Here is a 24,460-nt window from a genome sequence, read left to right as displayed (position 1 = left end):
TTTTTTTTTTTTGCAAAATGAAAATGTAATAACGTGTTTCAGAAAGAATGTCTTGGTAAATGGTTAGTAGATTATTTTTCTTGTCTAGTGAGTAGAACTGTTGTTAAAAATTTGTGGGATGACTTGGTTTTGATGAAGGATGAATATTTCTTCATCAGTTGTTCTTGTGTGTAGTCATCGAAAATTTTGAAAGAACTGTGCCAACAAACAATTCTTGAAGTGTCTTTCATTCTTTGGTATAAATTTACTGAAAAAGGATTATAATTAAAGCTTAACATTTCTTCACAATTTGCATGTCTATTTTCAGTTCTAACAGTTGCCTTTTAAACTTCTTCATTGTGATCTAATGACATAATAATTATATCCATAGTTATCATCAAATAATTTTCAAAGAACGAATGTTGGTCTTAAAGTTTGATTAGTTGTTACAGGTACACTTTAGGTAATATAGAATTTATTTCTTGAATATTATTTAAATTTTCCAAGTGAGTTATTTGCTGTTGATATAGCATGAGTTATTGAACTATATGTAAAAAACGTAAATTCATTACAAACACAGGCTTTATTCAACACATAAACGTCACTTCAGATATTCAGATTTAGGTTATGTTCGCTAAACCCGCCATCATTGGCGATGATGTGGCACAGACGAACAGCAAAATTCTGCATGAATCTGGAAGCGTCGGAACATCAAAGCTGTCCATGACCTCCTGAATGGCTGTCTTCAGCACAGCAATGGTTTTTGGGTTATTGCTGTGGACCTTGTCTTTAATATGGGTGCCTATCTGGAGAATATGGCGTCCAATAGAGGCCCAAACCAGGGGCCTCTGGGTACCCCAGAGCCAGAATGCAATCCCCAAAGTACTCCTCCAGGACATTAAACAGTCTCCAGTTTCGATGGGGTCGCGCTCCGTCTTGCATGAACCACATCTTGTCGAAATCAGAGTCACTTTGAATAACTGAGGTGAGATCATCTTCCATATCCTTCACGTATGGTTTGGTAGTCAGCGTGACATCAAGGAATATCACACTAATTATTCTGCTACTGGGCATTGCACACCACACAGTCACCTGTTGATGATGAAGAGACTTCTTTATCGCGAAATGCGGCTTCTCAGTCCCCCAAACGTGTCAATTTTGTTTATTGACAAACCCATCCAAATGGAAGTGAGCTTCGCATGTGCATGAATGTACTAATTCCCATCATTCCCCATGGCCAACTATGCAGTTTGAACGTCCTAACGCAAACCATTTAGGAGTTATGACAATTTTATTTCATTTCAACAACTCCATATTGTAAGGTTTAATTTTTATAATGTAATAGTATCTTCATCATCAAAATATTTGTACGATTAGTCTATTTCTATATTTTAAAATTTTAATCACGTCTTTTGCTATAAATGATGGATTATTCGTTTAATCAGTAAACACAAATGTTTGCTTCACTTGGAATGTAAGCTTGTTGTTGATGAGGTCTACGATAGACTGCATTGAAGAAAGATAACTTGTATCAGAATTTTTCATAATTATGTAATATAAAGAAGGTTCATTGATTAAACTAGAAAATTTTACTTCTTCCTAATGACTTTTTTTCTACATAAGTTGAGCAAGTTCAATCTAAACTGTGAAAATACTGCAAAAATTAGAAGTCAGCTGATAATTTTACTTCACATAAATACAAAAAATATGTTGAAAATTTCTCGGGTATCCAGCTGGGCAACCTCGTCCAGCAGGCTCGTTATTTCGGAAAGCCGACTTCTTGCCAGCTTCAGGCGTTCCTGGAGTCTGTTTGCTCTCTGATGGATGCTGACTGTAAATAATCATTACCCCCTCCTGCAGCCTCTGTCTTGGCGCTTCCGTGCGACCCAGGGCCAGTACCGGGGATAGCGCAGTGCTGGGTGATGGGGGAGGCGTGGCACCCAGTGACAGGTCATGGACTGCACACCTTCCACAACTATGGCCGCATGTGGAACGTAGTAGGTCTCCTAGAATTCGATACAAACTTTCCGTTAGCTCGCGAAACTCTTATTTCTCTTTGTCGCTGTGAACCGTTCTTTGTTATTTTCCTGTATCGTTTGTAGCATTTCAACTTCTCTCCTGTTCTTGCACTAACAAATCCAACGTTTCCCTGTTCCTGCGACTGATAGTTTCTTGCCGATTTCTAAATTGTACAAGGTCATGGATCCCCGCGTGTTTGCTAAAGTCGATGGTACTGTCCAGTCAGATGTGGTCTTGTGGCTGTTTGCTAATTGTTCCATGGCGGTGGTCAATACTCCAACCTGATCTGCTCTCATTTCCGCCGTCTTTAACATAGTATCTACCTTTCTTTGAAAATTGGCATGTTCTTCTCTTCATGAATTAATCTTTTTAATGTTCTCGGTGTTAGCGTCCACTCTACAATTTACTTCTTGTATTTTAGCATTGGTAACTTTTCTTGCCTCTTCGAATTTCTTAACGTGGCCATACTTCTCTTGTTTACGACTCATATCTGATCATCGATTTTTTTGTTTAAGAGATCAAATTGTTCTATGTAATATTCCAATATTCCCTTAATTTTTTGAACTGCTCCTTATTCATGTTGTTCACTACGTTTAAATTGTGAATAATTGTTCTCTTCACTTTTCTTATGTAAACCTTTGTTCAGTATAAGTAACTCTTCGTTCTATATATATTGTCCCTCGATCTTTTCTTTCATACTTTTAAATTTTGCATCATTCTTCTCTTAACTTATACAGAACTGTTCCAGTCAGAAGGTTCGTAAATCATATACGGTGGGCGGTGGCGGCGTTGGTTCATGACTGCTAACATCCTGCTCTGCTCTTTCGTGTCACGTAACTTCTAAATTTCCCGTATAAGATGAATATTCACGCTCCACCGTTCCTCCGGTTTCTATTCCCGATACTGCGTTATTTCTTGTTCCCTGGTCGCGTTCCCCAAACACGTTAGGTTCTCCCTGATTCATCTCTTCCGTCGAGTCGCACTTCTGTAGTCGGTGAGTACCTTCTGGTGGAACTTCTGGTGGAACTTCCATCTCTAAATTTCCGATACACTTGTTGTTGTTGTGGTCTTCAGTCCTGAGACTGGTTTGATGCAGCTCTCCATGCTACTCTATCCCGTGCAAGCTTCTTCATCTCCCAGTACCTACTGCTGCCTACATCCTTCTGAATCTTAGTGTATTCATCTCTTGGTCTCCCTCTACTATTTTTACCCTCCACGCTGCCCTCCAATGCTAAATGTGTGATCCCTTGATGCCTCAAAACTTGTCCTACCAACCGATCCCTTCTTCTAGTCAAGTTGTGCCACAAATTTCTCTTCTCCCCAATCCTATTCAGTACCTCCTCATTAGTTACGTGATCTACCCACCTTATCTTCAGCATTCTTCTGTAGCACCACATTTCGAAAGCTTCTATTCTCTTCTTGTCCAAACTGGTTATCGTCCATGTTTCACTTCCATACATGGCTACACTCCATACAAATACGTTCAGAAACGACTTCCAGACACTTAAATCTATACTCGATGTTAACAAATTTCTCTTCTTCAGAGACGATTTCCTTGCCATTGCCAGTCTACATTTTATATCCTCTCTACTTCGATCATCATCAGTTATTTTACTCCCTAAATAGCAAAACTCCTTTACTACTTTAAGTGTCTCATTTCCTAATCTAATCCCCTCAGCATCACCCGATTTAATTTGACTACATTCCATTATCCTCGTTTTGCTGTTGTTGATGTTCATCTTATATCCTCCTTTCACGACACTGTCCATTCCGTTCAACTGCTCTTCCGTGTCCTTTGCTGTCTCTGACAGAATTACAATGTCATCGGCGAACCTCAAAGTTTTTACTTCTTCTCCATGAATTTTAATACCTACTCCGAATTATTCTTTTGTTTCTTTTACTGCTTGCTCAATATACAGATTGAATAACACCGGGGAGAGGCTACAACCCTGTCTCACTCCTTTCCCATCCACTGCTTCCCTTTCATGCCCCTCGACTCTTATAACTGCCATCTGGTTTCTGTACAAATTGTAAATAGCCTTTCGCTCCCTGTATTTTACCCCTGCCACCTTCAGAATTTGAAAGAGAGTATTCCAGTTAACGTTGTCAAAAGCTTTCTCTAAGTCTACAAATTCTAGAAACGTAGGTTTGCCTTTTCTTAATCTTTCTTCTAAGATAAGTCGTAAGGTTAGTATTGCCTCACGTGTTCCAACATTTCTACGGAATCCGAACTGATCTTCCCCGAGGTCCGCTTCTACCAGTTTTTCCATTCGTCTGTAAAGAATTCGCGTTAGTATTTTGCAGTTGTGTCTTATTAAACTGATAGTTCTGTAATTTTCACATCTGTCAACACCTGCTTTCTTTGGGATTGGAATTATTATATTCTTCTTGAAGTCTGTGGGTATTTCGCCTGTCTCATACATCTTGCTCACCAGATGGTAGAGTTTTGTCATGACTGGTTCTCCCAAGGCCATCAGTAGTTCTAATGGAATGTTGTCTACTCCCGGGGCCTTGTTTCGACTCAGGTCTTTCAGTGCTCTGTCAAACTCTTCACGCAGTATCTTATCTCCCATTTCATCTTCATCTACATCCTCTTCCATTTCCATAATATTGTCCTCAAGTACATCGCCCTTGAATAAACCCACTATATACTCCTTCCACCTTTCTGCCTTCCCTTGTTTGCTTAGAACTGGGTTTCCATCTGAGCTCTTGATATTCATACAAGTGGTTCTCTTCTCTCCAAAGATCTCTTTAATTTTCCTGTAGGCAGTATCTATCTTACCCCTAGTGAGACAAGCCTCTACATCCTTACATTTGTCCTCTAGCCATCCCTGCTTAGCCATTTTGCACTTCCTGTCGATCTCATTTTTGAGACGTTTGTATTCCTTTTTGCCTGCTTCATTTACTGCATTTTTATATTTTCTCCTTCCATCAATTAAATTCAATATTTCTTCTGTTACCCAAGGATTTCTACTAGCCCTCGTCTTTTTACCTACTTGATCCTCTGCTGCCTTCACTACTTCATCCCTCAGAGCTACCCATTCTTCTTCTACTGTATTTCTTTCCCCCATTCCTGTCAATTGTTCCCCTATGCTCTTCCTGAAACTCTCTACAACCTCTGGTTTTTTCAGTTTATCCAGGTCCCATCTCCCTAAAATCCCACCTTTTTGCAGTTTCTTCAGTTTCAATCCGCAGTTCATAACCAATAGATTGTGGTCAGAGTCCACATCTGCCCCTGGAAATGTCTTACAGTTTAAAACCTGGTTCCTAAATCTCTGTCTTACCATTATATAATCTATCTGATACCTTTTAGTATCTCCAGGATTTTTCCAGGTATACAACCTTCTTTTATGATTCTTGAACCAAGTGTTAGCTATGATTAAGTGAAGCTCTGTGCAAAATTCTACAAGGCGGTTTCCTCTTTCAGTTCTTCCCCCCAATCCATATTCACCTACTATGTTTCCTTCTCTCCCTTTTCCTACTGACGAATTCCAGTCACCCATGACTATTAAATTTTCGTCTCCCTTCACTACCTGAATAATTTCTTTTATCTCGTCATACATTTCATCAATTTTATTCATCATCTGCAGAGCTAGTTGGCATATAAACTTGTACTACTGTAGTAGGCATGGGCTTCGTGTCTATCTTGGCCACAATAATGCGTTCACTATGCTGTTTGTAGTAGCTAACCCGCATTCCTATTTTTTTATTCATTATTAAACCTACTCCTGCATTACCCCTATTTGATTTTGTATTTATAACCCTGTAATCACCTGACCAAAAGTCTTGTTCCTCCTGCCAGCGAACTTCACTAATTCCCACTATATCTAACTTTAACCTATCCATTTCCCTTTTTAAATTTTCTAACCTACCTGCCCGATTAAGGGATCTGACATTCCACGCTCCGATCCGTAGAACGCCAGTTTTCTTTCTCCTGATAACGACGTCCTCTTGAGTTGTCCCCGCCCGGAGATCCGAATGGGGGACTATTTTACCTCCGGAATATTTTACCCAAGAGGACGTCATCATCATTTAATCATACAGTAAAGCTGCATGTCCTCGGGAAAATTTACGGCTGTAGTTTCCCCTTGCTTTCAGCCGTTCGCAGTACCAGCACAGCAAGGCTGTTTTGGTTAATGTTACAAGGCCAGATCAGTCAATCATCCAGACTGTTGCCCCTGCAACTACTGAAAAGGCTGCTGCCCCTCTTCAGGAGCCACCTGTTCGTCTGGCCTCTCAACAGATACCCCTCCGTTGTGGTTGCACCTACGGTACGGCCATCTGTAACGCTGAGGCACGCAAGCCTCCCCACCAACGGCAAGGTCCATGGTCCAAGGTCCATACACTTATCTGAATTATTTGTAGTTTCAATTATACGAGCTAAACGTCGTGCTCTCGCTATAGCAATTTTTAGCATACGTTGAAAATTCAAACTCTTGAAATTTTCTGGCATATGAACACATAAACAAAATAAAATTTTCCCTCCAAGATTGCAGCGATGGATCTTCTTCTCCACAAAGACGGACAGATACCAACTTACCTCTTCACCTCCTTGCTAGAAGAATCACATACATGATTATGCGCCAGCTCTTAAATTTAATGTATATTGTTGTGTTAAGTAATTTTTAAGGTACTGAGGTATAATCTTGCATCTTTTTCTTCTATGCGAACTGACTACGTTAACAGGAGTTCTCAACGCAAGAATAATAGGCAGTCATCTCCAAAAATTTAGGTTTTTTGTTAGGAATGTGGAACTGAAAGAAATGGATATATCAATCATTTCGTTTAATTACAATCTCGACAGTTCAAAATTGTGATAAAAATGCTTAATTTTCAATAATATTTCTTGCACGCTTCCTGTGGCAACGTATCGATAAATAGTTACTTAAGGCAACCTGTGCGAATGCAAATCTGTTAATCTGACATGGAGGTTGGAAGGAGAACGGAAAATATATCATGTAAGCACTTAGTGAGAGTCATGAAATGGGTTAGTAAGGGATAGAACCACTGAAGGCAACACGTATAGTTAAGGAAGATAGTACGTAGCACCTGTTGTGGAATGTGGAAGAAAACGTTTTACGAAATTCGAGAGAACTCGTTAGAGTGAAGTTCTAAGATATTAAAATTGTAAACCGATTTGACTTTCCTCACATCTCACTCTGAAGCGGGTCAGTCTCACCATATTGTAGCTGTTCGTAGGAGAAATACTGCCACCTCAATCCGCGGCAGCGCCAGCGTCCTTCCTTGTAAGTTGGCATCGTATGTTGAAGATCTGTAATGGATGTTTAAGTAGAAGTCCTGCGGAGAAGCTCTGCGTGGTGACTAGGAGGAGAGAAGAGCGAGATGAGTTGCGATTTTACTGCGCGACGACATCCGTTAAGGAAGCCTCCCTTTATCGAGTATTTCGTTACAAGTGAGACCCGATTGCGAGCTCGACCAGTAAAATTGCGTCTGTGAGAGCACAGCCCCCCTTTCCTGGGATATATTTAACTTGGTTAACCAATGAAATTCTTCCCAACAGTTTCCTCGGAAAAATTCGTTCCTCGCTCTTTCCGTTCCTTTCTTCAAACAAAAAAGGAGTTTCCTTTCGGCACTGCCATTCTCTCAGTCACTCTGGGGAAATTTCCAGATGAACCAACTTCCGTCTTTCTTGTGTTTTTAATCAAAGGTTTTTGTTTAAGAACAGCACATTCAGTGACATCCCACACTTGTCAAAGACTGGTGGCTTTCTTTTCAGCTACCTGATAGCAATCTTCGGTGCCCATAAAGCCATGTCTACACTCAGCAGACAGTGGTGCTTTACGCTAAGGTTCCTCCTTACTCCATCACATAAAATGTAAAATGTTCTCGCAAGTGGTCGCTACGGGAAGCTCTCTCTGTTGCGGAATTCACATGGTGGCGCGGCAGGGCGGCAGAGAAAGCTCTGCCGGCCCTCTGCCATTGTGTGACGACCAACCCTCGTGGTCCCTTCTGAGAAGAAACGCAACAGGTGTGCCTGGCGATTCCAGTGTTCGATTCACAGGCTATGTCCTTCAGTTTGCTTCCAAAACATTTCCTTACTTCTCAATACCATGCAAGTCCGTTTTAATACTACTGCATGCAACAATCACTGACACATTTAAGATCAGTTAATAAAGCAGGTCGAGGATGGGTTTTTAATTTGTATCTTGTGAATTTGTATATGTTTTGGGTCTCTTCCGAAAAACGATTTTCTAACAATATCTTCTATTAACTGTTGTAGTTGTTACTGCAGTGTATCGCCATTTGCAAGGGATAAACTATTATGTTGCTACCATACTTATTGGGATAAATTTGTGATTCACACAGAGCCCTAGTCTGCTCTCTAGTCGTTTGTAACATGGATGAACCATATTCGATATTACTTATATGAACTGATCAAACTATAGAGTACAAAACTTGAATTTTATGGGATACAAAATCTCAGATTTTTAAATCAAAGAAAAATAGTAAAATGTAATTAATTGGTACATTTGAGAGTGCTGGACCGTTATGAATAATTACGTGTTCGTAACTGCTCCATGCAAGGTTGCTGAAGGCTATGGCAAGTGCAGTAGCTTGTATCTCACACCAATAGTTTCTTAACAGGTATTCATGGCCTCTGTGCTAAATTTCTTCACAGAACTCAATATTCATTCCAGAAACATCCATCACGTGAAAATCAACATGCCCTCTTCAAACGTGATGTTCTCAGCGTCGCGGATAGAAGGAATCTCGTTGATTCTCTGACTCTAGGCTTTTCGAAATGCTTCTGATTCACCAACACATAGAAAACTGCTGAAGAAAATTCGTCGCTATTTGACATGAAACCATGTTTTCCACTAGTTAGACAGTTGCCTGACAGGCAGGACTTGGCACTTTTATCCACGATGGAGGTCATCTACAGGGACTGAAGAAATTATGTGATGCGCCCCTGAGAGGAGTATCTGGACGTCTGCTGTTTGTATTGTGCATTAATGACTTCGCGGATAATTTTCTTCGCAATCTTAAGCTTTTAATAGATGATATAATTACGAACGAAGAAATTATATTCAATAAAAACTGCAGTAGTAACCAGTTGAATCTCTGTTAAATACAAAAGTTTAAAGACTGGAAATTAGCTCTTCATTCACAGAAATCCAAAGTTGTGTGCTCCATGAAATATAAAATAGTGTCATAGTTTTACTACAGGATGAATGGGAAACAATTATCATCAGCCATATCATACAAACAGTAGTAAGTAACAACTTAGATAGGTATGGAGTGGAACAATCGTATAGCCTCACTGCAGGTAAAACAAATAGTAGACTAAGCTTCATTTTCAAGATGTTGGAGAACTACTGTTTGTCCGAAAGACAGTATAGTGCTTACAAGACTCTTGTACAGCCCGTTCATGAATACTGCTCAAGTGTATGAGACCCATATCAATCTAACAAACAGGAGGACTCGACGGAAAAAGTGGTGTGAATGGTTATACGTTTGTTTCACTAGCGAGAGAATTTAACAGAAAGGTCGAAAATCTCAAATGACAAACACCTGAAGACAGACATAGTGCATCTCTCGAGAACTTCCTTGTATAACTTCTGGAATCATTTCCAGGATATAAAACGCGAATTTGATCAATGTATTACGTTTCTATCCCGTAGACATCGTGCAGATAAAACGAGGCTAATAACAGCTCGCAAAGACGTCTACATGTAGTCTTTATTTCCACGGTCCTTTCGTGGATGGAAACATAAGGAACCTTAATATACGGTGTAATAAAAATTGTCTTGTATCACTCGCTTCACAGTGTTTCGCAGAGATGCAGATGTAGTTGATGTACTGGCTGAGTGCTGCCTGTGACGGCATGAGATAAGGCGTCGACGCTCAGAGTAGGCTGCGCCTATGTACTGCTGCTATCAGCCTGGTGCCCTGGGGGTCTAGCCAGAACTGTTGGCGTGCCACCGGTGTCTGTATTCTCGCTAACGCTGACGCACAAACCCTTCTGATGTTTGCGTGGAATAAGTTGTAAGCATTCGGTGGAAATACTGCAGTGTGGAGAGACATTGTTAACTGCGACTATTTTTTTCACTCTATGCTTATACAGGGGTTGGACAAAAATATGGAATCACTCAAAACCACAACACATCACCATGAACCATGGACTTTGCCGTTGGAGGGGAGGCTTGCGTGCCTCAGCGATACAGATAGCCGTACCGCAGGTGCAACCACAACGGAGGGGTGTCTCTTGAGAGGCTAAACAAACAGGTGGCTCCTGAAGAGGGGCAGCAGCCTTTTCAGTAGTTGCAGGGGCAACAGTCTGGATGATTGACTGATCTGGCCTTGTAACATTAACCAAAACGGCCTTGCTGTGCTGGTACTGCGAACGGCTGAAAGCAAGGGGAAACTACATCTGTAATTATTCCCGAGGGCATCCAGCTTTACTGTATGGTTAAATGATAATGGCGTCCTCTTGGGTAAAATATTCCGGAGGTAAAATAGTCCCCCATTCGGATCTCCGGGCCGGGACCACTCAAGAGGATGTCATTATCAGGAGATAGAAAACTGGCGTTCTACGGATCGGAGCGTGGAATGTCAGATCCCTTAATCGGGCAGGTAGGTTAGAAAATTTAAAAAGGGAAATGGATAGGTTAAAGTTAGATATAGTGGGAATTAGTGAAGTTCGGTGCAGGAGAAACAAGACTTCTGGTCAGGTGACTACAGGGTTATAAACACAGAATCAAATAGGGGTAATGCAGGACTAGGTTTAATAATGAATAGGAAAATAGGAATGCGGGTAAGCTACTACAAACATCATATTGAACGCATTATTGTGGCCAACGTAGTTACGAAGCCCACGCCTACCACTGTAGTACAAGTTTATATGCCGACTAGCTCTGCAGCTGACGAAGAAATTGAAGAAATGTATGATGAAATAAAAGAAATTATTCAGCTAGTGAAGGGCGACGAAAATTTAATAGTCATGGGTGACGGGAATTCGTCAGTAGGAAAAGGGAGAGAAGGAAACGTAGTAGGTGAATATGGATTGGGGCTAAGAAATGAAAGAGGAAGTCGTCTGGTAGAATTTTGCACAGAGCACAACTTAATCATAGCTAACACTTGGTTCAAGAATCATAAAAGAAGGTTGTATACATGGAAGAAGACTGGAGATACTGACAGCTTTCAAATAGATTATATAATGGTAAGACAGAGATTTAGGAAGCAGGTTTTAAATTGTAGGACATTTCCAGGGGCAGATGTGGACTCTGACCACAATCTATTGGTTATGAACTGTAGGTTAAAACTGAAGAAACTACAAAAAGGTGGTAATTTAAGGAGATGGGACCTGGATAAACTAACTAAAGCAGAGATTGTACAGAGTTTCAGGGAGAGCATAAGGGAACAATTGACAAGGAGGGGGGAAGGAAATACAGTCGAAGAAGGATGGGTAGCTTTGGGGGATGAAGTAGTGAAGGCAGCAGAGGATCAAGTAGGTAAAAATACGAGGGCTAGTAGAAATCCTTGAGTAACAGAAGAAATATTGAATTTAATTGACGAAATGAGAAAATATAAAAATGCAGTAAATAAAGCAGGCAAAAACGAATACAAACGTCTCATAAATGAGATCAACAGGAAATGCAAAATGGCTAAGCAGGGATGGCTAGAGCACAAATGTAAGGATGTAGAGCCTTATCTCACTAGGGGTAAGATAGATACTGCCTACAGGAAAATTAAAGAGACTTTTGGAGAAAAGAGAACCACTTGTACGAAAATAAAAAGCTCAGATGGAAACCCAGTTCTAAGCAAAGAAGAGAAAGCAGAAAGGTGGAAGGAGTATATAGAGGGTTTATACAAGGGCGATGTACTTCAGGACAATATTATGGAAATGGAAGAGGATGTAGATGAGGATGAATTGGGAGATATAATACTGCGTGAAGAGTTTGACAGAGCACTGAAAGACCTGAGTCGAAACAAGGCCCCGGGAGTAGACAACATTCCATTAGAACTACTGACAGCCTTGGAAGAGCCAGTCCTGACAGAACTCTACCATCTGGTGAGGAAGATGTATGACACAGGCGAAATACCCTCAGACTCCAAGAAGAATATAATAATTCCAATACCAAAGAAAGCAAGTGTTGACAGATGTGAAAATTACCGAACTATCAGTTTAATAAGTCACGGTATAAGATGAACATGAACAAAAGCATAACAAGGATAATGGAATGTAGTCGAATTAAGTCAGGTGAAGCTGAAGGAATTAGATTAGGAAATGAGACACTTAAAGTAGTAAAGGAGTTTTGTTATTTGAGGAGCAAAATAACTGATGATGGTCGAAGTAGAGAGGATATAAAATGTAGACTGGCAATGGCAAGGAAAGCATTTCTGGAAAGGAGAAATTTGTTAACATCGAGTATAGATTTAAGTGTCAGGATGTCGTTTCTGAAAGTATTTGTATGGAGTGTAGCCATGTATGGAAGTGTAACATGGACGATAAATAGTTTGGACAAGAAGAGAATAAAAGCTTTCGAAATGTGGTGCTACAGAAGAATACTTAAGATTAGATGGGTAGATCACATAACTAATGAGGAAGTACTGAATGGGATTGGGAAGAAGAGAAGTTTGTGGCACAACTTGACTAGAAGAAGGGATCGGTTGGTAGGACATGTTCTGAGGCATCAATGGATCACCAATTTAGCATTGGAGGGCATCGTGGAGGGTAAAAATCGTAGAGGGAGACCAAGAGATTAATACACTAAGCAGATTCAGAAGGATGTAGGCAGCAGTAGGTACTGGGAGATGAAGAAGCTTGCACAGGATAGAGTAGCGTGGAGAGCTGCATCAAAGTAGTCTCAGGACTGAAGACCACAACAACAACAACACCACGACTAACTGCAATATAGCGGCTAGTTCAGATAACAATGATGGAGGTGGAGATGACCACGCACCCCTCTCTCCAAGGCAGACTACAAAGGAGCAATAATATCGATATCTAGAGACTGTGGTTCCCCAGGGGAAATGGGACACGCCATCTCCCCGCTTACAAAACCAGTCTGGCACGATGAGAGGTGTGTGAATAGGAGCAATGCCGTCTTGGAACACAGCACCACTATTGGGGAACAAAGATTCCACAACGTTATGCACCTGATGAGCCAAAATAGTCATATTATTCGTAATGGACCATGCCGAGTAACCATGGTGCCAGTGGAATACCCCGATATTGCTGCCCATATCATCACCGAACTAGAGCAATGCTTCACTCTTCGGACATAAGCACACTCAGATGTTGGAAAAATTGTGAAATGAGACTCCAGACCTAATGATTTTCTTTCATTTCTCCGTAGCCAAAGTTTTATGGCTTCCTGTCGAGGACATTTGCATCAGTGATGAGCGATTTTGGAATTCAAGCTCTTCCTGCAATTTCCTTCTTATTGATCTCCCTTGGTCTTTTTTATTTTTTGTTTTTCCTCTGCTGACACGGTTCATGACTGCCACATTCAGTTCTATTGTGACTTTCGCAGCTTTCGTCCCCTTATTTTTCGTCACAATCCTTACCAATGATCGTCGGTCACGATCACTGAACACGCACTTCCGTCCGCATTATGACTTAGCAGATGACGTTTTTCCGCTTTCCCTGTATGCGGTTTAAATCTTTGATACGGTGCCTCTTGAAACACTCAACAATTTTAATAGCTTGGTTACGAAAGCATCCACCGTACCAGCACCAAATATTTGCCCACTTTCAAATGCACTTATTTCCGACGTAAAGCAGTCACAGCTACACAGAACACTGTTCCGACCACGATTGATGCGTCTAACTTATTCAGGCATTTCACAGGTACCGTTAGTGATCAGATATAACAGCTCAACCAGCAGGCTTGGCTAGTATCTGCATAATGTTCAAGCCCGAATTCTCGTGGTGTTCCCATTTTTGTCCAATCCCTGTATTTTTCATAGCTTAGACCAATTTTTGTTTTGTCCTAGAGTATAAAATGTAACTATGCTTTACTTTATTAACTTTTGTTAAATGAAAAATGTAAAATTAAATGTAATGTGTAGAATTGTTATACGGATTGTGAAGTCAGAGCGATGTCGATAGTAGCGTTCCAGCAGAGAGAGTCAGTGTGTCTTCGGCGGTGTATCCACGGGGGTATGCTGCATGTAACGTGTTTTTACCACGTAGGATTAAAACACACGAAAACTTACTGCTGAGCCCTTATGTGGGATTAGCTATTGCCGTGAAAGTTATGAAAGAAAAATGTTACACTGTTAGAATACTGGGATCTTCTTGGAGCATTATAAACAACAGTGACAATACACACGTGGATGGCCAATGATTCTCGTCATGAGAACCAAACTGTTTTTTGCAAAGCTAGTTGCAGAAATAAGTCGTTAACTGTCGCTACAGAAACAGTCAAACTATTTTCTACATGTGAAACAGATCCGTGAAATTGTGTATTCGCGAAAGTGATATGCTTGCTATAAGCAGACGGACTGTAATTACATGAATAGCTTGCGGGCTTTCAAATGAAAATAAAGTGATGTGAGGTGGTGGCCCTCAACTACGTACCCTCGGACTCAGAGTTGAAATATTAAAAGTATTGGCTGGTTTCGTTGTCTAGAGGCTGGGATACGTAGTTGCCGCACTACAGGCCAAATACTGCTGAGTCTACAGTATACAATATGAATATACACATGAATCGAATGGTCGAAGGTTGCTATGACTCGGCAATTGCGAATTTTTAATGCAACATAGTAGTTTATAAATGAAAGATTGCAATTAAATAAAATTTGCAGGTACTATCTTAAGAATTTAAAGGATGAGTACGATAGTAGTACTTTTGAGAATGCCTTATATTTCTGCAAAACACTTATTCGTGTCGATGGTCCAGTAATAAAATAAAATGTAAGTTGATTAAGAGGGAAACAATAGATTCGTACTTCACGCAATTAGTTATGAGCGACAACATAGCTCACAGACCATTCACTTTTAAACGCATACTACGTCTTCACTGTAGGAACCACGGTAATCTCACGTTCACAAGTCGGCACTCCGACGTGTTTATATCTCCCGCGTTCATCAAACCGCTCCACACTCTCTAAGTCTTTCCTGCGACCGTACGTCCGTCGTGCCGTCGCGTCCAGCCCCTCCCGTGTCCTGCGCCGTACTCCCAGCACTCACTGTCCAGAGCTCCCCCTCCATTCACTTCGGTAGCCGCCTCCCTTAGGCCTTGTCCTACGTGAGCGACAGAAGCGACCGACAGCACGCGACAGCTCCAGGCGACAAGACACAACCGCAGGTGTAGTTACGGAAGTGGCCTATATGAGCGACATCTGTGTAGCTGCCTGTCTGTCGCTGCAACTGGCAACGTTTGAATTCAAACACGTTTGAATCTTGTCGCTGCAGCAAGCGCGACAGAGAGCGACAGCCACGTGTCTTCTCGGCAAAGCAGTGGACGACAGCTATGAAATACTTATTGTAGTGGCGTAGCAAGACAGCCACGCCACTCGGAAGTAGCCGAAAGGCACGCGTTAAGCTCACGCAGATTGGCGTGAGGTCTGGAACAGTTAAAAGGAAATGAGAACTTAGAAAACGGACGCAGTTGCTGTAATACTTAACTTTAATCCACATTTGTAGAACATCGCTCTTGATGATACATGCTTCACAATATTAATTATCAAAGCTATGGCGCCTTGCTAGGTCGTAGGCAATGACTTAGCTGAAGGCTATGCTAACTATCGTCTCGGCAAATGAGAGCGTATTTGTCAGTGTGGCTTCGCTAGCAAAGTCTGCTGTACAACTGGGGCGAGTGCCAGTACGTCTCTCAAGACCTGCCGTGTGGTGGCGCTCGGTCTGCGATCACTGACAGTGGCGACACGCGGGTCCGACGTATACTAGCGGACAGCGGCCGATTTAAAGGCTACCACCTAGCAAGTGTGGTGTCTGGCGGTGACACCACACTTATCATCCGATTTTAAGAAAACTATTGGGTGAAAAAATTTGATTCTTCTGCATTTTATACCTTGATAACTTTAAGTGAAAAAGGTCTGAATTTATTTTCGTTATTCGTCATAGATACTGTGCTGCACGAAATTGGGTACATGGGTGTACGAATTTTTTAAGAATTTGCAGAGGTAAAATCACATTGCGTAGACCTTGCGTATAGTGCATTTAAGGCCATACGTTATTGCGTATGAAATTTAACCAATTGTACTTAAAGTTCAGGCCGGAATGATATCTTCTCTCTTCATTCTTGAGATATTGGTTGTTATATCCGCGGACGGGTCTCTCGCGGCGCGTCCGAACCTTTCCTGTGCTTCGGGAATCAAGTGGTCGTAAAAATCGTCGTATCTCATAAACCGTTTAAGATATCGAAACGACAATTTTTGGAAATGACAGCATGCAGAAAGGACTATTTTACCGTATGATTAACACTCGATTTTTTTTAACGCGTCAGCAGAGCGAAAACGATTAAACCATGAGGGTTCGTCCGAATTTTCACAGCCAAAGAAAGGGAGAGAAACCGGTAAACGGGGTATCAAAGTGACCAGCGTGAGATCTAGTTTTGCATGAAAATATTCAACTGCTTGAAAGTAACCAGGGTAATTAACGAAAACTTAATTAATGAGTTGAGGAAAAATTGAAATATTTCACGAAAAGTGGCTACCAAGCTATGTAAATGAAGTGTCAAAAATTTCATCTGTTCAAGGCCTAGCTGGTTGGCACATAAAAAGATAAATTGGTACGGTATTTAAATTTCAAAAAGGCTTCCTTCGAATCAAGTACGTTAGGAAGACAAACGAGGAGTCAAGAAGATCATGCTTTCCGAATAAAATTTGAAAATAAAAAATGAAAGAAATCAATCAAATATTTATCAAATGATTTGTGTAAAAGAAATAAGTAGATCAGAGAAATTTTCTACGTGCCTTTGAATGATGCTAAAAATCATGAACAGAAAATGAGGTGCACCAAATGTTTCCCTAATATTTCTATTTCATAGTTTTGGACAAATCATTACACAAAACGTTTGACTTTATTTTCAAAAATTTTGTATGCTTTTGCTTTTACAAACTGTTTAGATCAATTGAATCGCTTGGCCTTAACACTGACTGCAGATGAATTACGTTCGCAACAACAAATATCTAAAATTTCATGGTTCATTGTAATTTGTTATGAGTTTAAAGTGTGTTATATACTGGGATGTATATACACTTCAAGATCAAGTTCTTTGGCAAGACCTTAAAAATATTCTTAGCGATGCAGTGTAAACAGTATACATAAAACTTAGTATACAGAATTGTCAGTTAAAATATAACAAGACCTCGGAATCAAAATCAGGACCTTTTCGAAGAACATAGTCGCAATGTGTTAAGCTTCCATGACACAACAGCTAACCCGTACTTGGTGTGTTTCAATTTGTATATTTATTGGTGTATTCTGGATAGTTAGTCATGTGACTATTCTTCCGCATTTACTGGCTGTTAAAAAGTGCTTGAGCATGTAAAAACATTCATATTTAATTTATTGATGAGATATATATTCGAGCGCTCCTCTGCTCATTCACGTGTATTCGAAGAATTTGTCTGGTGATCTTCGTAGTTGATGACATTAATGAAATTCTCCATGGAGATTCCTCCCGTTGTAAATTTCATGCACAATATTCCTTTCCGCTTTATTTTCTCAAGTAAACCTAATTTTATAGCCTTAATCTCCAGCTACATTATTTTACAGTTTATGGGCGCTGTTTTATAGAAACAGCTGGATGGTTCTAAGTAGCCATCTTGTAATGCGACATGGTCGCTCACACACAGAACACCCTATCTTTGCACCTGATGCTGCTACTTGTCGCTGGAGTGTCGCATATCCAGAAGTCGCTCGCTGTCGGTCGCTTCTCTTGCTCATGTAGGACATGGCCTTAGTAGCGATTGGCGATAGCGCTCCCGTCATGTCTCCAAGCCAACACACTCACAAAAACATTTTGAAACACATTCGAAATACTGGATTTACATTTAAATAACTTAAAATTAAATAAATATTGCTACGGCTGGACCACAAACACGCTCTAACATACATTGTTAAATACATAAACAAATCAAATGGACATATAACAACGGAATAGAACAGAAGTAAGGCCAGTGGCCTAATGTCTCTGTGCTTTCTAAAACACAGTAAATACTTAACCGATTTCTTCATGAATAGTATATATCGGATATAAACAGGCATAGATGAATAAACATATTTATAAGCATGCTGCTACCGCTTTTTCGTGTAACTGTGGAGTACTTATGCCCTGACGGAATCGATAGTAATCGTCCACTCTGACCTCCAATAACTCATGTACTATTCAAGTTACATGCCTGTAATTTATACCAGTTCAGGTTTACATTAATAGCTTTCTAAAGAGACGTCGATTGACGAAATCTGATGAATCGTTTAAATTTTGGAAATTCGTTGCTGCGTGTTACTTGTATAATGTAGTCAGTTACTAAACTTTAAACTAATAAAGATATTGAAAATCTGATTACACCATCAGAATCGTCGTGCAAATAATGGTAATGTACATGTTTCTTTTTGAGGTATCATGATTCATCTGGCTACTATTGATTTCTATACGAATTGTGAAATGTCTGCCATGATGGTTTCACAAAGTCCGCCATCTTTGGCACTCTCGGCATACAAGTCTCTTTCATTGACACAGCGTCACCCTGGAATTCCCAGACACGTGGGCGCCGTACCCCAGGTAACGTTCAGCACCACGTGGCCGCGGCCCGCCGAGAGGCCCTAGCACGGCCATGCCAACTACGAACTTAGAGAATATTTTCAGGGAGCCACAACTCACCCATCACCTCAGAAGCTAGCTAAAGCATATTTTACTCTTTTTCAAAACTGTGTACCTGTCGTTAATAATGACATTGTTTATAAGAAATGTCCTAATCGTACACATACGAACTTCGATCTTTACAGTAACAATTGTTTCTGTCCAGTCTGTGGCCAAAGGAATACGACAGAGGATAAAATTACCACAGGGAGAATCATAGATCAAGCAAGAGCATGTAATCACTACTGTCCTCGACTGATGGACCTTACTCCACAGCCACCGACTAGCTGCCGACGCCGTCACAAATCACCGCCCACAAACAGATAAACTGCGATGGAAAACTGTCTACGGAGGCTCAGAAAGCATTTTAAATTGTTTCTGCTGTAATATTATTTCCTCTGTGACGAGCTTTCGATCACCATTTGTTTTGCTGTGTATGTAGTATTTCAGTGAAAGCATTCACAATTTTTTGTTGATATAGTTTATCCTATTATTATTCGTAGTCATTACTTTTTATTACGTCCTTCTTTCTCTATTATTCTACTTTGATTCTTATTGCATGTGTGCTTTTATATATATGCTCAGTCATTTTTTAGACACATTTACGTATTTGACTGGCTGTGTACTAAATTGTGCAGCTCTCAGGAGCTCAGCATTTTCTTCCTGGGTACGGGCTTGGCGGCACTGGGGTTCCTGAGCTGGGGACTGATCAGCCAATCCTCTGTCACCGTAAGCTATGGGCATATTTCAGCGACCACCATGCAGCGCGGCGGTGGAACGTTGTGTGTTATGGGGAACAGGGATCTTGGCTTGACCGCCCGGATCACGATGATGGCAAAAACCTCTGTAGAAACCCCCTCAATCTCAAGGTGCGCTGCGCGCTGATTAGATGCATGGCTGTTGAGGTGGAACACTCGCTAGTGGACAACCTCTGAGGAGCCTTCCGCACCTCAGTTGTATAAGGCATACTCAGGTATGCGGGGATCTGTCTGAGTGGACCGTTATCTCCCAAGCTGCTCGTGGGACCGAAATAGATCCTCCAAAATTTTCTTTTCCTCCTACCAGAGGAAAGGGTGTGCCCCTGGAAGGTACCAACACTCAATCCAACAATAGGGCTTGTGTAGACAGTCCTCCTGACAGGAGTTCATTCGAAAAGTACAGTCTGAGTGGACAGTCATCTCCATAGCTGCTCGTGAGACCAAAATGTATCCTCCGAAATTTTCTTTTACTCCTCCCAGAGGAAAGTGTGGGCCGCTGGAAGGTACTAACACCCCACCTAACAATAGGGCTCGTGTTGCCAGTCCTCCTGACTCAGGAGTTCATTCGAAAAGTACGGTCTCTGGTAACAGACTTCATGCTGGTCCTCAGAATGTATTTTTAGTAGTAAAACGAAAGAAGAGTAGTTATGAGAAAATTTCGTCCTTCTACATACAAAAGGGTTTAGAGCGAATGTGTGGCCCTTAAAATCAGAAAGGCATTTGCACAATGGAACACTGCTAATGGAAAGTTCAAATTCCCAGCAAGCTACAAACAGCTAAATGCCTCGAGGAGTACACTCAGCACCTTGACTTACAGCAAAGGTGTTGTGACGTGCAGGGATCTAGTCGACATTTCCAAAATTGAGTGGGCACCAGAAGGTATAGTCGACGTGCAGAACAACATGAGGAGAGTAGATGGGGATCTTATCAATTCCGACTCCCTTATCCTAAGGTTCAGTAGTACGGAACTTCCTGAGCATGTTAAGGCTGGCTTCCTTCGCTTTAGCGTGCGACCTTATTTCCCAAATCAAACGTGCTGTTTTAAATGCCAGCATTACGGGCATACAATCCTTGGGTGTGAGGGAGAAGCGGCGTGTGGCAACTGTGGTAAGGCCGCCTACGAAGGAGCTGGTTGATTGTCTCCCGCCAAATGTAGCAACTGTTCTGGAAACAAACCTGTTTGGAGTAGGGACTGCAGAACCTATCTAGAGGAACGCAAAGTACAGGAAATAAAAACAACCAAGCGTATCTGCTATGGTGAATCCAAAAAGATCTGCAAGTCCATGCAGCCTCCGACATTTGCTACATCTTTTGCATCAATGAGTCAGAAGCCTACTCTAAAAGCTGATGCCTTTGCACAGAGGTGGCGAGTGTCAGCACTAACACCTGCCCATATCAGTACACTTGCAAGGCAGCAAGTGTTTCAGAGCCTGTAAGAACCTCTAGAACAGCAGACGAACGTACAGTGGCCAGGCACCTCCAATGGCTGAAACTGTTCAGAAACCCAGTATGGCCATTACCACTTCTACTCCAGCTCCATCAAAGCCCTCAAAACAGCGAAAAGCTACTGTAAAGCAGCAACAGCACGTGAAATCAAGTAGTAAACCGTCGGACCATGTCGATATGATTCTACCTGATGCTTCATCTGTCTCTTCCCCATAGCTGACGGAGTATGAGGTATGTGTGGAGCAATCATCTCACCACACGGCTGAACGTCCACCCGCTGCAATCTCCCCACCCTTGCAGAGAGACAGGATGAATTTGCTACCCCTGTGACAGATGCCTCCCATACTTCAGTGGAACTCGCAGGGGTTCAGCACGAATGTGGAGGAACTTCGTCTACTATCTCAGGTTAGACCACTGTGTCTGTGTCTGTGTCTCCAGGAGACTAATTTCAACCAATCATACACCCCTGGGCTCCGAGGCTATGTGCTCCACAAAGAGGGCGACCTGAGTGGAGAGAGAGTTAGAGGAGGAGTAGGTTTTTCGTCAGTACCGACTACCACTCCTCGGATCTCTCGCTTATAACGAATTTACAAGGAGTTGCCATATCAGTGCACATGCGTTATCCACTGGCAGTATGTTCCCTTTACCTGCCGCCACATGATGCACTCGATGATGACTGTCTAAGCGATCTTCTTCCACAGTTCCTCCAGCCCTTTATCCTCTGTGGTGATTTTAATGCACGCAATGCGTTTTGGGTCTCTGCAACTATCTGTCCCAGGGGTAGGGCAATTGAGAGGCTTCTCTTGTCATCACGTGCATATTTGCTAAATACGGGGCAGAGCACGCACTTCCACATTGCAGATGGGGTGCTGTCAGCCATTGTTCTGTAGCTTTATTCTCCAGTCCTTGCTCACATTGCTCAATGGGAAGTCGTCGACGACTTGCATGTAAGTGATCACTTCCTGATCTGGATTCACCTGCCAGACAGAGTGAAGCTCTAATGGAAACCATTGCGGTAGGTACTCAGTCTGGACACTTAACAGGTAGCTAGACCAGTTTGACCATTGTGTCAACGTTGGGGAATAGGTGGATCATATGACTAAAATGATCCACAGCGCCGCTGAAGCATCCATTCCACAGTCCACAGGACAACTGAAGAGCCAGTCTATTCCTTGGTGGAGTGGCGAATGCCACTCTGCAATGAGGACTATGTGTGCGGCTCTGCGTCGGTTAAAGTGCCAGCAACAGCAGAGAATCTTGCAGCCTTCCGGGTGGCGAGGTCGAAATGTCGCCGGATTATTCGAGAGAGCAAGAACAGGTCGTGGCAACCGGTCCTGAACACCATTAAGCGTTCCATGAAGAGTTCTGTTGTATGGGAGACCATCAGGAGAATTTATAGGAGAGGAGGGAGGTGCCCCATGGCTGCTGTAATGGAGAATGGCACTCTCCAGACCAATCCAAAAGATAATGCCCACACTATTGCTGCCTATTTTGCCACAGTTACTGCAACCGCTGATCAGGAAGCAGGTTTCCCAATGCCACAGAGCGGTTGCTGAGGAGAGCAGTTGGGACTTCCGGTCCACCAGTGATGAATACTACAACTGCCAATTTTCCATTTTACATTCTGCATTGTCTGCGGCTCATGTCACACCCCCTGGTCGCGACAGAATCCATTACTGTATGCTGCGGCACCTCACAAGATGAAACAAGGATACCCTCGTCACACATTTTAATGTCTTTTGAGTGTCAGGTCATTTTCCCGACTCGTGGCGTGAGGCAGTTTTAATTCCTCTTTTAAAACCTGGCAAAGACCGTACATGCCCAAGGAATTACCGTAGAGTTACTCTTACTAGCTGCGTGGGAAAGACCTTGAAGCGGATGGTCAACCGTCACCTTGTCTGGATCTTAGATTCCAGGCAACTCCTTAGTCACTTTCAATGTGGGTTCAGGAGGTATCACTCCACCTTTGATAACCTGGCCCTACTGGAGGCGGCTATACAGCAGGTGTTCCAGCGCCGGTATCACCTTCTAGGTATATTTTTTGACACCGAAAATATCTAGGATAGTACTTGGATGCATCTTATCCTCGAGCAGCTTCACGAATGGGGTTTTCATGGTTGTCTTCCCATTTTTATTCGGCCCTTTCTCTCGCCACGGTATTTTCGAACCGAGTTGGTGACGCCCAGTCTAATCGCTTTGAGCATGAGAACGGTGTACCTCAAGGTAGTGTTTTATGTGTGTCTGTCTTTGCCATAGCTATTAATAGCATTGCGTCAGTGATGGAAAGTACTGTCAAGTGTTCTTTGTTTGTGGATGACTTCTCTGTGCTTTGCTCTTTTTCAAACCTCGCAACGACAACACATCACTTGCAACTAACTATTCAACGTTTGGATGAATTGACGCAGAAGAATGATTTCAAGTTTTCGACCGAAAAGTCTGTGTGCGTTGTATTTAACAGTTCCCCTTCCATTTTAATCTTTCCTGAGTTGAGGATGAGGGACAATGTACTCAATTGTAAAGATACAGTGACGTTTCTGGGCCTCATATTTGACTCTAAGCTTACAGGATTGCAACATCTTCAGGACCAGGCAAAACCCACCCTTAAGGCTCTAAGTATTTTAAAATATCTTAGCCACAGTACATGGGGAACAGACAGGACTTCCACAATCCGGTTTTGCAGGCATTTATGCCATCACGGCCAGATTGTGGGTACACAGTGTATACGTCTGCAAGACCCTCTTACTTAAAGATATTGGACGCAATGTGCCATGAAGCGATTCAGTTGGGCACTGGGGCATTCAGAACAAGCCCCATATCAAGCGTCCGTGCAGAGGCTGGTGAAACGCCACTTCACATCAGACGAGGGCTACTTACGGTGTTCCAGGCATATGAAACACTGTCCACACCATACACATCCGCGTACCATGCCATTGCTCGGCCTCCAATGGAAAGGCTTTTTCATACCCGGCAAGGGGCAACGAGACACTATGATATTCGCGCACAGGATCGCCTTTTAGAGATGGGTGTGGCTGACCTTAATGTTTTACATCGCGGTTGGAGCAGATTTCCACCTTGGCTCCAACACAGACCCAGACTTACTTTACACTTGAGCAATTTTAAGAAAGATAGTATGCCAGGTTATACATTTCAATCTCTGGTTTTTAACCTTTGAGATACTCATCACGGTTTCACACCATTCTACACTGATGGCTCCAAACAAGGGAATTCACTTTTCAGCTCTGTCGTGTTCCCCTACCATGTCACCAGAATTCGCCTTCGTGATGACTATATCGTTTTCTCAACGGAGCTCCACGCGATCCTGAAGAGACTGGAGCAGATGCAACGTATTCTGGGTAAACGATTCTCATCTGCTCCAGATTCCCTCAGTGTCTTGAAATTGTTACAGAATCTGTAGCCAGCTAGGAAGATCGCCCAGCTGATATGTGACTAACTATACTTGCT

The sequence above is a fragment of the Schistocerca piceifrons genome, chromosome X, assembly GCF_021461385.2.
Source record: "Schistocerca piceifrons isolate TAMUIC-IGC-003096 chromosome X, iqSchPice1.1, whole genome shotgun sequence".
Taxonomy (NCBI): Eukaryota; Metazoa; Arthropoda; class Insecta; order Orthoptera; family Acrididae; genus Schistocerca; species Schistocerca piceifrons.
This window is presented reverse-complemented; position numbering follows the sequence as displayed.